Here is a 15,716-nt window from a genome sequence, read left to right on the forward strand (position 1 = left end):
TTCCCTTTCCCTTTCCCTCTCCCTCTCCCTCTCCTTCTTACCCTGTCCATCTCCCCTGCTTTCTCCCCTCTCCCCAAATACATTCTGATCTCCTTGAGGATAGGAATAACTCTAATTAATCTATTACTTTTATATATTTGTTGCATTGAGAATAGTTGTTGACTCAGAGTCTCAGGAAATTAAGATGAAAGTATACAAAATAAGAAATCAAAATTGAATTCTCTACTTTCTCTCTTAGGGTAGTAATGCTTTAGTGACTGCATAGCAAAGCTGGTTGGCATGTCACTGTAGAAATGTGAGAATGTTCTGTACAGGAAGTTGTTTCCTGTACCAATATGTTCAAGGTTATTCCTCACTTTCTCTTCTATCAGGTTCAGAGTGTCTGGTTTTACGCTGAGGTATTTGATCCATTTGGACTCAAGTTTTATGCAGAGTGATAAGTATGAATATATTTGCATTTTTCAACATGCTTTAGCAGACTGCATGGAATAAGCTAAGCAAAAGCAATTGACATAAAGATTTTGCTTTGATATTAGTCCTTCATTATATTTGGAGTTGGTAAGAATTGTTTCCCATTCTATTTAGGCTGCCTCCTTGTCCAATTGATGGTGTCCTTCATTTTACAGAAGCTTTTCAGTTTTATGAGGTTCCATTTATTAATTTTTTTATCTTAGTGTCTGTGCTTTTGGTGTTCTGCTCAGGAAGTTGTTTCCTGTACAAATCTGTTCAAGGTTATTCCACACTTTGTCTTCTATCAGGTTCAGTGCCTCTGGTTTTATGTTGAGGTTTATAATCCATTTGGACTTAAATTTTATCCAGAGTGATAAGTATGAATGTATTTGCATTTTCAACATGTAGATACTTAGTTTGACCAGCATTATTTGTTGACGATGCTGTCTTTTTCCAATGTGTATTTCTGTTTTCATTATAAAAAGCATCAGTTGTCCCTACATGTCTATTTATTTCTTAATTGTCAATTCAATTTGCTTGATCAATATTTGTCTTCATTGCAATACCATGTGGTTTTACAAATAACTAAAGAAACTAGATACTGGGTTGGAGAGATGGCTCAGCACTTAAGAGCACTGACTGCTCTTCCAGTTGTCCCGATTTCAATTCCCAGCAATAACATGGTGGCTCACAACCATCTGTAATGTGATCCAATGTCCTCTTCTGGTATGTCTAAAGACAGCGATGATGTAGACACATACATCAAATAAATAAATCTTTAAAAGCAAAAATAAAAACACCAATGGTTTAAGGAAAAAAAGAAAGAAAGAAAGAAAGAAAGAAAGAAAGAAAGAAAGAAAGAAAGAAAGAAGATATAAAAAAAATCCAGAGAATCCTATTTAAAATGGGACACAGATCTAAACAGAGAAATCTCAACAGAAGAATCTCAGATGGCTGAAAAACACTTAAAGAAATGTTCAACATACCTAACCATTGGAGAAATGCAAATTAAAACTACTTTGAGATTTGATCTTACATTTGTCAGAATGGCTAAGATCAGTAACACAAGTGACAGTTCAAGCTGGATAGGATGCAGCACAAGGGAAACACTTCCATTGCTGGTGGGAGTAAAAACATGTACAGCCACTATGGAAATCAATATAGCAAGAAGTTCCTCAGCTCAAAGCCCACTTATACCATTCTGAGACATATACCCAAAGGACACTTCATCATACCACAAGGACACTTGCTCAATTATGCTCATTGCTACTTTACTCATAATAGCTAGAAACTGAAAATGATCTAGATGCCCTTCAACTGAAGAATCTATGAAGAAAATGTGGTATATTTACACAATCGCATATTTAGTCATTGACCTAAAAAAGGGACATTAGGAAATTTGCAGGCAAATAAATGAACTATAAAAAAAGAAAATCTGGGGTAACCAGACAGAGAAAGACAAATATTGAATGTATTTACTTATAAGTGGATATGAGCCATCAAGGCAATTATATTCAAGCTTCACTCTGCAAACCTAAAGACATTAGGTATAGAGGAGGGCTCTAGGTGGGACACATTGTTCTCCCTGGGAAGGGTAAATACAATAGGTTTTACAGGTAGACTAAAGGCAGATGGGAATGGTAGTGAGTGGGTTTGGAATGGAAGGGGAGAGGACAGTTATAGACAGCTGGTATTGAGGTTAATTTGGGGGCCAGTCATTTCCAGCCGTTTGGTGGAAATGTCATGGAATCTGTGAAGGAGATTGTAGTTAAGTCTCTTAGTAATGGGAGGGATATGGAGTCTGAACTGGCCATCTCTTGAAACCAGGCAAGTCTCCCAGTGACTGGACTAAGGTGCCTTTGGTTGAATTATTGGTTGAGGAGATCTTGTAGAGATCACTGAACAGTGTATGCTGATGCTAGGACAGACAGTTGCAAACTGAGAGTGTGGCTTCATTGCAGAGGACAATATTCACCCAGCTCATTGAAAGTAGTGGTGTCGTTCTGGTTCCTGCATGAAGCCCTCACCCCTATGTTCTAGTACTTTATAGTCTACTAAAAGAGAAATGTGGTCACTAACTCACCCACAAATCTCTCTAGCTACAATCTATCCTGCTAATAGATGTGCTGGGGTAATGATGGCACAAAATTTGTAGGAGTAGCCAAACCAGTGTTTGATTTAACATGAGGCCCCCCTCCACAAGCTTGAGTGGCCATGCCTGCCACAGCTTGAGTGGCCAGGAGCCTGAGACTGGATATCCAAGAGACACAGGGAAAAACCAAACACAACTCGTCTTTAAAATTTTTAGTAAAATGATTCCTAATGAAATTCTGTTATACTCATAGATCAGTGCCTTGTCCAGTAGTCATCAGAGAGGTCTGTTTGGAAAGCAGATGGAGTTGATGCAGAGACATACAGCCAGACTATTCAGAGAGAGAGAGAGAGAGCCTAAATGGAAGGTATCCATAGAATCTCTCCTCTTATGAACTCAGTAATACCAAGGGAGATGGGGCAAAAAGATAGTTTGTGTCAGTGGGAATGGAGGGCACTAGGAGAACACGGCACGCTGTGTCAACTAAGTATGGTGTATATGGTCTCACAGAGACTAAAGCCCGAATCACAGGGCATTCAGGCATCTGCACCTGGCCCTCTGAATACATGTTCTTGCTATCTGCTTAATGTTTTTGTGGGACTCCTAACTGTGGGCGTGGGTGTGGGCGTGCTTTAGACTCTTGCCTGCTCTTGGAATCTTTTCCTCCTGTTGAGTTGCCTTGTCCAGACTTGTTGTGAGGGCTTTGGGCTTTTGCATTGTTTTATTGTATTTTTGTTTTGTCCTGTTTGCTTGTTGTCTCCTGAAGTTCTGCTCCTTTCTGAGGAAACACAGAGAAGGAATGGATGGTAGGGTGGGGTCGGGGGTGGGAGGAGTAGAGGGACAGGAAACTGGATGGGACATATTGTATGATAGATAAGTTTGTTTTCAAAATGAATAAAAAATATCTATTTTGATACCTTTTTTTCCCCCTATGTTTCCCAAAAAGTATTTTGACAATTTAAGGTAGTGGTATTTGCAACTTATAGTTTAGAGTTCTTTAGAAATATAATTAAGACAAGAAAAAAATAGACGTAATTTTTTTTTTTTACATTGGCCACAGAGGAGAGGAATTTTGTCCTAAGCATTCACCCAGTGTTTTAGGCCTGCAATAATCACAAAATCAAACAAAACCAAAGGACCACATGTTGTAGTTTGAGTTAAGCAAACAGCTAAGGAAAACATGGCAATCACCAGGTATCTGTGTAAACTTACAGTTGGTTCCTACTTTTTGCATGTGCACCCATGTGAGGTGTTGACCCTGTTTTATGAAACCTTGCTTCAAAAAAAAAAGTACTGGTTTTAGGATTTTATTAGATTTTTTTTTCAAAAGAAAGAATTCCAAACCTCTTATAAATCTTGCCAGTCTCCCTAAATCTGTGAAAAATATTAGAATACTCTGAGCAAAGGTGAAATGCTCTGTTTATTTTCCCTCCTACTTTTCAGAGGGGAAATCTCAAAGGCAAAAACAGTTTTGTGCAGAGTCCTGACTGTTTTCTCTCTCCCATTGCACTCACAGGAGTTCACAAGCTAAAGACTAACCTTGAAGGAGAAAAAGGGACAAAAAGAAGACACCAGTTTTCCAAAGGCAACGTGAGCAAGATAGAGACAGGAAAATGTTGCCAAATGAGCTTTAGACATATGATACCTGACTTCTCTATTTAGACATGATGGCACTGACCTTTGAAGTAACTGAAACATACACATGTAAGCAGTTTAGCAATGCCTGCTATGCAACTGGAACTTCTCATAGCTTCAACTTGGAAACTTTCATCCTAATATCACATTGTCTTCCTTGTAGGCATGTGGGGAAGAGAAAACCAGTGTTCACATCATTTGCTAGGCTCTTAAGCTGTTAAACCCGATGCTGAGTTCTCACGAATCACTATAATTTAAAGGAGAATATGACCATGGTTGCAGAGGTACAGAGGTACGTTTGGGATACTGGGAAGTACACACTGATTGAGAAAATAAAAACTAACACCCGTTCTTTCCCAATGATAATATCAACATGCCTTTGCGGGATTTGCATTCATGTGTTATTCATGTTGGTGTCGAGACACGTTTTGGTGAAGACAAGGGAAGCCCATCTTGGTGTACCGATGCTAGAAGCGAGGAACTGCCTAAGCTGAAGGAGACAGACACAGCACATGGTATGAACACGTTCTATATGTTCTTTAGGTAGTCAGCTATAAAACTCTTCAACACAGATCAAGGAGAAGGTGTTGAAAATTGTGTGTCTATAGCTGTTTGATAAGTTGGGAAGGAGTGGCCCACCAGCACCTCTGCATCACCTGACTCCTACTATGGAAGGGACAAGAGACTGTAATGAACATTTGTCGCTCATAAATGGTGTGAGGAGTATTTCAGATAGCTCCAATAGTTTCCCTTTCAGTGTCATTCGCTTTCTTCTTAATGACAGTATCCAAAGTCACTGGTCTCTTTTTCCATTAAATTCTGCTGCCACTGCATATTTCTTTTTTCTCTCTCTAGTGAAGGGAAGGGGATATATCTGCAGAACTCCCCTCTTGGCCTTGAGAGTGCCTGGCTCCTATGTTAGTCCTCAGCTCAGTCAGCCTCAATGAAACCAAACAAACCTATTGCAAGAAAAAAAACTCACCTATATTCTTATTTTTATACTATGTGTTAACTTAAATGTCAGAGAAGCTACACCCATGATAACACATCAACATGCTAACCAAACAAACCCATGTTCTTAATGCCCTATTTTATTTTAGTTTAAAGTGAGACAGTGTTTTTCATTAATTGCCAATATGGAGGAAGCTAAACATAAATAAATAAATATAGATAGATAGATAGATAGATAAATAAATAAATAAATAAAAGTTTACTGTAGTATGGAATGTTCTCTTGTAGCTTCTGTCAAGCAACTATTTTTAGACCAGTGGAAATTAAACCTGGAAGTAATAAGAGAAGAGGAAGAAAACATCTATTCACTGATTCATCTGGAGATCTCACTCTAAAGTGAGATCTAATAGATTAGTGACTACATAAAAAGACTTTTAAATTGAGTTCCTAAGGTTTATAACATGTGAAATAATGGCGATCCAATATTCATTCTCCTTGTCAAGAATCGCTTTACCTCAATCCCTCTGAAAGGAATCTAACTCATTTCACGATGGCTCCTATGATAAATAGAAGGCGAAGGGCACCAGTGGTATTCATGGGGACTCAAAGAGATTGGGGAGCCTGGAGGGATCTGACCTCCGTTCTCAGCACATATGTTAGAGCTGAGAAGCCCGGTGTTCCTCTGGGATTCCTAACAGTGGGAGTGAGCATGGGTAAGGGGCTGCCTCTGACTTTTTTGATGGTTTGGGGGATCTTTTTCCTCCTAGTGGGTTGCCTCATCCAGCCTTGGTGTGATGGAATGTACCTGGTCTTACTGTAGCTTCTTGTGCCATGTTTGGTTGATGTTCCTGGGTGGCTGGCTCTTTTCTGAGTGGAAGTGGGTGGAGAGTGGATCTTGGTCAAAGGGAAAGTGGAAGGAAGAGATGGGGAAGGGGAGAAAGGGGAAACCCCACTTGGGATGTGTATGTGAGAGAACTATAAAAATGAGTACCTGTGACGGAGTCAGAAAATGTGCTATCTGGTTGCTGGCAGCCTTTGAGACATAGTTCCCGTCTTCCTTCCTTGTTCCACATTACCAAAGGTTCCAGTGTCTCTGCGGTATACCAGTGAGAAGTTCAAAGCACTGAACCCTGCCATTTGTATGCAAGCCTCATCTTGTGTGAACTCATTAAACCTATGAATGCCTAAGTCACTTATGGTCTACTGCGGCAGCTATTTTCAGGTTTCCTGTCCTCCCAAAAGGACTCACTATGTAAAGAGTAAGCTTTCCAGACCCTCTTAGGCATATGGTATCACCTGTTCCAATATTTTACTCAATTTCTAGGTGAAGACTTTCTTCCCATTTCTGTGGGCAACCATAAGGTGCTCTCATAACTCATTCATGTGTACATGTGGATGCGTCCTCTGTCAGATGTGACATTCACCACAACCAGTAGACTAACCACCAGTGAAAAAGCACACTCCATATGTGCACACAGTAGGAGTTTCAAATTCATATGAGGTTCTGACAACCTTTGTAAGACTATCTCCTTTCTGATGGGCAGCTGGTCCCCTGTCTTTACATGGTAAGCTCCTCTGACATTTGTGCCCTCTCTACACAGAGCCTAGACCCAAGGAAATAGATCACACCTTTCTCTGTCTCTCTGTCTCTGTCTCTGTCTCTGTCTCTGTCTCTATCTCTGTCTCTGTCTTTCCTCCCTCCCTCCCTCTCTTCCTCCTTCCCTCTCAAAACCCAATTAAAATTGCATTATTCCCACCCCCTCTCCTCTCTCCAAATTCTCTCACATGCCTCTCACCTCTAATTCATGAAGTCTCTTTTAGTATTACTTTTACCTCTCTCTCTCTCTTTCTCTCTCTCTCTCTCTCTCTCTCTCTCTCTCTCTCTCTCTCTCTCTCTCTCTCTCTCTCTCTCTCTGTGTGTGTGTGTGTGTGTGTATGTGTGTGTGTGGTTTGTCTTTATCTATTTATTTATACACTCATATCATACACACAGAGACATGTGTTAGGGTTAGGGTTTTACTGTTGTGCACAGACACCATGACCAAGGCAAATCTTATAAATGACAACATTTAATTGGGGCTGGCTTATAAGTTCAGAGGTTCAGTCCATTATCCTCAAGGCAGGAACATGGCAGCATCCAGGAAGGCATGATGCAGGAAGAGGAGTTGAGAGGTTGAGAGTTCTACATCTTCATATATATATTCATTCCTACATATATTTGAGTTGATGATTTGGTATAGGATAATCAATTAGCTAAGTTATCCCTGGGCAAATCCAGTTATTCCTCTCTCATTCATCATTCATTTCCTGTATTCCTTTATCTAGGGGTGAATGAGGCCTCATGAAATTTCTTCCACCTACATGGGCATGTCAACTGTTGCTGTTATCATTCAAGCCTTGTTTAGGCAATCACATATTTGAGGTTTTATGAGGTGGGCTTCCCTGTCATATATACAAAACTCAACCTCACAGCAGACTTGCTGGCCCTCTGGCCCTTGCAATCCTTCCAGCCCCACCCACTTCCACAATGTGCCCCAGCATAAGGTGTGTAGGTGTAGGTGTTGTGTTGTAGATGTATCCGTTGGGGCTAGGCACCCTGGGATTAGTTGTTTCTGAATTTTGACTAGGCATGGCTTTCTGTAATGGTTTCTGTCTGCTGTTCAGAAAGAAGTTTCTTTCATGAGAGGTGAGAGCTACACATACCTACGTGTATAAGGATAAGTACTTAGCATGTGGTTAGGACGTTTACTGATGTAGGAAAGTGCTGTCAATAGGCTTTCTTCTAAAACCTGTGGCCTTCTGAGTCACAGGGAGTTGGCTTGGTTTCCAGTATCAACTATGAGTTCACTCTTTCACTTTTAAAGAAGCCCTGCTCTAAATGAATTGCAGTCATAACATTGCTTGAGGGGTGCTGCATGGAAATTAACCATTCATTTAAAGGTTTCAAGAGATACAAGGATCAAGTTACATTTTTTTTCTTTTAATTTGACTTGCCAAAAAAAGAAGTTTAAGGTACAAGTTAAAATAGCAAATATAAAAAGAAGAAAGGGTAGGCAGAAGAAAGGAAGGCTATATTAAAAGATGTTCAAATGCTTCAAACACACACAAACATACAAACACACACACATACACACACACACACATACTTGTGTACATACACATGCCACATGCACATGTGCTGAAATCATGTTTAAAATTGATATAACCAAATAGATGGTGTTGAGAAATTATGACTAATTGGCTTAAGAACAAGAAATACATCAGATCATGGAAGCCAAGATTAAATCCTAAGGAAGATTGGGGAGATGGCCTTCATGTTCAAGAATGAGGACCTGAGTCCTGTTCCCAGCATCATGTAAAAGCTACATACTTCAGAAAACATCTGTAATCTCAGTGCTGAGAGTGAGACAGGTGGACCACTAGAACTCACTGTCCAGGCTTCCCCCACCCCCATTCATGAGTGCAAGCTTTGGGAAGAACCCTGCCTCTAAAATCGAGGTGGTAAGAGGTGGAGGAGGGCACCTAATGTTACCTCCTTTCTTCATACACAGGAGCATTCTCATGTACACATGCATGCACAGTATACATAGGAGCATGCACACACATGAACACCTACAACACATACAGAGTGAGAGGAGAGAGAGACAATAGAGGAAGGCAGAGGGGGGGGATCATATTTATATGAAGCAAAAATGTCCTTTGAGGATATGCCCAGCGATGAAAACATGACAGTGGGCAAGAGTTAGTGAGAAAGTGATAAATATTAAACAAGTTTTAGAAATAAATTTACTGAACTAGAAAAACATTTGAGTCAAGAAATAAAAACGCCTGACTCAGCCCATGCTGATTTCATAAGAAGATGCACACTACCAAACACATCCTTCAAAAATGTGTAAACTCCAAGAATAAAGAACACAATGTTTTTCCACTTAAAGAACAAGTAGCCACTGAAGGAACAAACAGTCACATTGGTACACAGTTTGTTATTTGGTTTTGGGAGCAAATAGAAAACAGTAGTCCATTGAAAACCACCGAGGAAAGAAAAACCACATGCAAAGAGCTTTGAAACGTTTTAGGTTGAAACTTTAAAATAGAGGGAGATATACAGAGACTTACACAAACATGTGTGATACCGCATGCAGGTGTAAATAAAAACTCTTGGGTGGTAGACCATAAGCAAAGATAGAGAGTTCAGCCACAGAAAGAGATATGCAAAAAGTAAGGAAATGGAATAGGGATGGTGATGAACCAATACACTTTCTAATCATGAGTTCTAAAATTAAGTAAGCCTAGGAGGACTTTAGAAACCTAGATAGTCCAATGTGAAACCAATTTCCGAGGCGTTGAATTGTTCTAGCAACACCTGAGGAGTTTGGGTAGGCGGGAGCGAACGAACAAGAAGTAAGAGCCACTCTAATGTTCCCATTTGTGAAGAGAGCAGAGAAGGCAGATAATGAAGACTAAATGTGCTTTGACAACTTTAAGCAAGCTGTCAAAAGTTAAAGGATGGGGGAACAAACCTTGGAATAGTGAATAAAGTTATGTGGTTTTATTGTGAGCAAGGGCAAGGGACTAAGTTCAGAGGCTTTCAATTACAGCAGGAACTCCAAGTGAATTTGGGGACATACAGCAACTTTGCTAACACACTCAATAGTGAAAATACATAAGGTGTATGCATTTTGTTTATTAATTACTTTATATTGTATCTTTATACTAAGCTATGATATGGTGGGTTTGTTTGGTGAGAGTTCACACATAATTTCTTGTTTCAAATGTGAATAAATAGACAAATACATCATAAATTAAAAGACTCCAGAAGCATCCAAATGTCCTAGTTGGAAAGCATGGAGCACAGACTAATCTATAAACTTAGGCGTTACATATTTGTTTCATGTACTTTCAATTTGGTCATAAGGTTATCCGTATTATTTTAACCTTGTTTTTGTTTGTATGTTATATAAATTTTGTCTTTTTTTGTGTGTGTGGTTTTTTGAGACAGGGTTTCTCTGTGTAGCCCTGGCTGTCCTGGAACTCACTTTGTAGACCAGGCTGGCCTCGAACTCAGAAATCTGCCCGCCTCTGCCTCCCGAGTGCTGGGATTAAAGGCGTGTCTTTGTTCTTAAACAGGCAATGTCATGTTTCTTTTTTTTTTCTTGGTTATTTTATGTGTTTACATTACAACTGTTATTCTCCTTCCCAGTTTCCCCTCCACAAACCCCCTATCCATATGTTTCTTTGCTAGGGCTACATTAATGAAATGCCAGCGACTGGAAACCTTACAAATATGAACTGATGTTTCATACTTCTGGAGATGATACAAGCTCCATACCTCAGCTAGTTATATTTTCTGAGACTTCTCAGAGTTGCCTTCATTGTTTGGTCTTTTCCTGCCCTCTCTTGTCTGCTTTGTCATATCCTGCCCTTTTCCCTTTCACTAAGACCAGCCCCTTGGGTTTGATAACCCACATAACCTCATCTTATTCTGTCCATTCAAAAGCCCTATCTTTAAAATGCAATCAAATTCTAGGTATTGGTGATCAGGACTTCAACATATGAATTTGTAAAACACAATTCAGCTCATACTAAGAAACAGAATGAAACCATGGCTGCTTTCTGTGGCTTCTGAAAAGCCCTATACCTGACAACATAAGGTCACAATGTAAATCTCCAATTACTCTGTAAACTTGTAGAGCCTCTGGAATATGAGTAGAATAGAAGATTCTACAGACACCCAGGGGAATCAAACAGCCACTCTGAGTATTTAGGGATGTTGACGTTGAATTCTTTCCAATTTATATTTTGGCAATCTGTTTATGTATCCATTTAACAGGTATATTAAGAACTCACCCAGAGTTAGCTCATCCCCCTGTTTCTCTATATCTATTCTGAAAGTACCCTCCTTTCTCTATTCAGATATCATTGAAGAACTTTCATTAGTACTGTCCTCATGGGAGAGTACACAAAACTTGAGAAACATAAATCACTGAATGCCTTAATGGAGTTTTCTAAAATTTTTTTTTTTTAAAGCATACCATAGGTTCATAAAAGGGGTTTCCTCCCAATGTATGAAAAAGTAATAGAGTCAATAGTAATATTTTTGCTCATTCGTTCTCTCTATACAATCAGTTTGCTAATGTAAAGGTTTATTTTTCCTTTCTTTTTTCTTGTTTTCTCTAAAGACCTAAAGTGGTATATAAAATTTTAAATTGTGGAAGACTGACTATGAGCTACAAGTCATACAACAATGAAGTCTGATGTGTAATAATGACAGTCATCAAATGGTAGGTTAATGAGCCATGACAGAGAGCATGGACCCTCATAGTTGCATGGGAAAGATTATGTATTCTGCTCCTCCCATAGAGGTGAAGTTCCATGGATGTACACTGAAGTTTTATATAAATCCCAGGGAACCATGCATGGCCACCCATTAGTGACAAGTCCACATCATGCAGAAGGCCTGGTTACTATAGGTGCCCAGGAGCAGAGAAAGAGAACCTGGAAAAAAGAGTCTCAGAAAATGGGCAACAGAACAACAGAGGATTTCCCTCGAGCAGGCTGTATGAAAAATGTGATATGCTGGACAAGCTCATTCTTCAACAAAGTCTTTGCCACCAACATGGTGACTCCCTGAAGCCAGCAGGAGTTTAGTTTAGAGATAACTTGTTTCTCTGCCAATGGGGCATCTATAAAGATTGCAATAGTTTGTCACTTGGAGATTAACTACGGCAACTAGCTCTGTTTAGACCATGAAATGTGACAACTGGTGATATGTGTTATTAGTTGGAAAGTACTTGTTTCTCATGATTGAATACTCACCTCCTTTCTTGCCATGGTAATTGTGGAAATGTGTTTAAATACCACCATGTGAATATGATAAAGCCCGACAACTAAGAAAATACCATCAACAAATTTCTTGGTGAAAGGGTACCTGCTAATCTCTTCTGATCCTGTATTGTGAAAAACAAAATTTCTGAAAAACGAAGCCATTGTTACTTCTGGTGCTGCGATTTGTGGTCAGCATTGCCAATTCATTCAGAAAGAGTCTTCTGTATAAGACCAGAGTGTGGTACTCAGAAATAATTTTCTCCTGACGATAGATACAAGGGAAGTTCAGGTAAATTAGTTCCATTTCCATGTACAAAGTGACAGGAAGAAGAGGAAATACCTGAGTACAAACACAATTTAAATGTATCAGGTAGAGTCAAACCAAATGTCACCCCGATCATCAATTAGCAGAATTGTAAAGAATTGTAGAAATCAGCAGAAATGTAAAGACCAAAGACCAAAGTGTATTTAGCTACCGGAAAATAAGTCATCTTCAAACACTCTGTTCTGACTTTTTTTTTATTGCTGTCAGCATAACAAAAGGAAACTGTGTTCAAAATGGCTACATTGCTTCTTAATGGGAGAATGGATTTGACCTCTAACTACTGACTGAAAAAAACTTTCTGTGCATTCTTAAAATAACATGAAACGATAATATTGCATGCTTTCATTTCACAATGACCTTAGATGATTGACTTGAAGCAAATAACCCTATTATTTTATAGCCAAACCCAAAAGAATATGTAGGGGAGAATAACATTGAAGGTTGTTCAATGTATGTTGAAGAAAATGGCTGAATATGAAACCTAAGTTTATAGAGATTGGTATTGGACTGTATGTTGGAAAGTAGTATACAGAGCCAGTGATAGGCTCACAATGAGAACTACACAAGTGTGAGCATACAACTCCAGCAGCTGTCAAAAGATCTGTATCTGTGTTGCTGCTGCATATACATGAATATATATTGAATATTTGAGCTTTAAATCACAGTCCTGCTGTTCACCTTTACCAAATAAGGACCAGCAAGTACATTAAAGCATCATGGTGGTCTTAGTATAACTGCATGCGTTGGAATTGGAAAGGTCAAACAAAGTCAATAAGCTCCTCTCTTTCATCAGGCTAGAGGCCATCGTTTTGCTATTGTTTGTTTTTTTGTTTGTTTGATCGATTGGTTGAATGATTGATTGATTGATTGATTGATTTTGTTATGATGTTTGAGGGCTGTCTGTCTTAGACCTCTCTGGGTTGAACTGACTGACCCTGTATTCACAGAGAGCTGTGTCTTTCTCCTGAGTACTAGGATTAAAGGTGTGTTTAAGCAGATCATCTTCAGTTTCATTTAACTTGAATGGTGGTTGCTTGTTACTTTAACTGCTCATTTACATGGGCCCAAGACAGACTGGAACAACATAAAATAAAAAACTAAGTCTTCACAGTGGTTATTTTGAGTGTTGCTTAGGTCTGTAGTGCAAAACATATTCAATAATCTTGCTTTAAGATCACTTACTTTTGAATTTTTGAGACAGGGTTTCTCTGTGTAGCCCTGGCTTTCCTGGAACTGACTCTGTAGACCAGGCTGGCCTTGAACTCAGAAGTTTGTCTGCCTCTGCCTCCCAAGTGCTGGGTTTAAAGGTGTGTGCCACCACTGCCCAGCTGAATTTTTTTAAATTAACATTTTCTAACTATGGATAATTATTAATCAGAGCAAATGGTCACACAAAGTGATGCTTTCTTTCCTTGTAAATAATTGGCACCTACTTAAATGTGCTTCTTATTGTGGATAGCTTCCTGAGTGTGGGTCTGTATGTATTTACATGTGTATGTGTTTGCTGAGAGGCCAGCTTCATGTTGTTCTTCAGGAGCAAGCACCTTGTTATTTTGTTTGTTTGTTTATTTTGTTTTGTTTTCTAAGACAGTGTCTCTCACTAGTCTGAGACTTGAAGATCAGAACAAGCTGGTTGGCTAATGAGCCCCAGGGATCCAACTGTCTCTGCTAACCAGCATTGGAATGGAATTATAAGTGCATACCAAGGTGCTTGGTGTCTCTACATGCATTCTGGGGATCAAACTCAGATTATCATTTTTGCATGTCAAATACTCCACCATCTGAGTTATCTCCCCCAGCTCTACTTATATATGGCCTAAGTAACTAATGGTTATCAATGTAATGAATACAATTGGGAAGTATATATCATTTACTCCAAGTTTTACTTGCGATTATAGGAGATATCAAGAAGCATATATATTTTCTTAAGGTTGTCACACACACACACACACACAAAAATCAGCAATCCCTCTGCCTTTGTTAAACACAGATAAACTACCTGGGTAGTAGAACCCTGCCCCGAAATTACCATTTGCACCACACCTGAGCCTAACCTTGCTCTGTCCTAGGCTGATCTTGCACTCAGGAATCTATCTGCCTTTGTAAGCACAAAGAAAAAAAACCTTAGCTCGGTGGGATCTCCTGTGATCACCACACCCTAAATCTCTTTATCTCCTTCCTTAGTAATTTTCTGACAGATTGGTTCACAGTGGGGCTGATTTTGTTCCTTTAGATTCATGCAGCCCCTCACATAGTTCATATTGCATTCTTATTTTTGCATAGATGTGAAAATGTATATTTTCAAACTCATGTACTTAGAGCTCTTTTCCATAGCCTTAAGGGCTGTCCTGAATATCCCAATGTTACTACTTTGCTGAGACTTCTGCTGTCTGATTGTCATGGAGTCATTAATGTTAGCTTGGAGGACTTTCCTCAAAGGAAATAGTCCTCCACTGCTAGTGGTTCCAAAAAAATATGTACATTACTACACAAACAAGCCTTATGCCCACAGCAGCCATTGACACTTGTGGAGGCTGACATCAGGGTCCTATTCAGGGGCAGGAACCATGTCACTCTGTTCCCACCAAGGCTACACTGGGCTGGGCAGTTGTTCCTTGTGTTCTTATAGCCTAAAGACATTTAATGTAACCTTATTAAATTACAAAAGTCATAGCTTCTGAATCAAAATACAATCCCGGAGGATCCAAGCAACAATTAAAGAAAGTTCCAAGCTATCCTTAGCAGATCTGGGGAAATAAAGGCTAATTTAGAAATATATATATATATATATATATATATATATATATATATATATATATAATAGATGTATTATATATAAAGATGTATTATATATTATATATTATTATATATAATATATATTATATTATATATATTATATTATATATATTATATAATAGATATATTATATATATAATAGATGGCTAATTCTTCCCTTGACAAGTATTAAAATCACCAACTTCAGGCAACTTCAGGTATGTTATGTTTGTGTGGATATGTAGAGGTTATTTCTCTTTATTTTCTAATTATGTATTCCTTCAGAAGTCAGACTGAGATTTCTTAATGAATAAACCTGTTACTTAATATTTACATATTAATTGGGATAATAATATCATATGTATTCTATGTACAGGTGTCATCATGACTTTTCCTTATAGTTTATCTTATAGTTTGCACACAAATCTCTTTGTGCACTTTTATAGTTGCAAGGTGAATATAAGGTGACAAGTTAATTCTCAAATAATATAGCTACATGTTTTTCACCTAGAACTCACCCTCACTAGAAAGCATAAATTTTCAATTATTTTCTTATTTTCTCTGTTGCTAATTAAATGTTTTAATGCTTCTTCCTGAGGGATTGATCTGGAAACAGATATGCAGAGAAAATGATGACTATTAAACTCTTGTAAATTCACACTA

The sequence above is a fragment of the Mus pahari genome, chromosome 22, assembly GCF_900095145.1.
Source record: "Mus pahari chromosome 22, PAHARI_EIJ_v1.1, whole genome shotgun sequence".
Classification (NCBI taxonomy): Eukaryota; Metazoa; Chordata; class Mammalia; order Rodentia; family Muridae; genus Mus; species Mus pahari.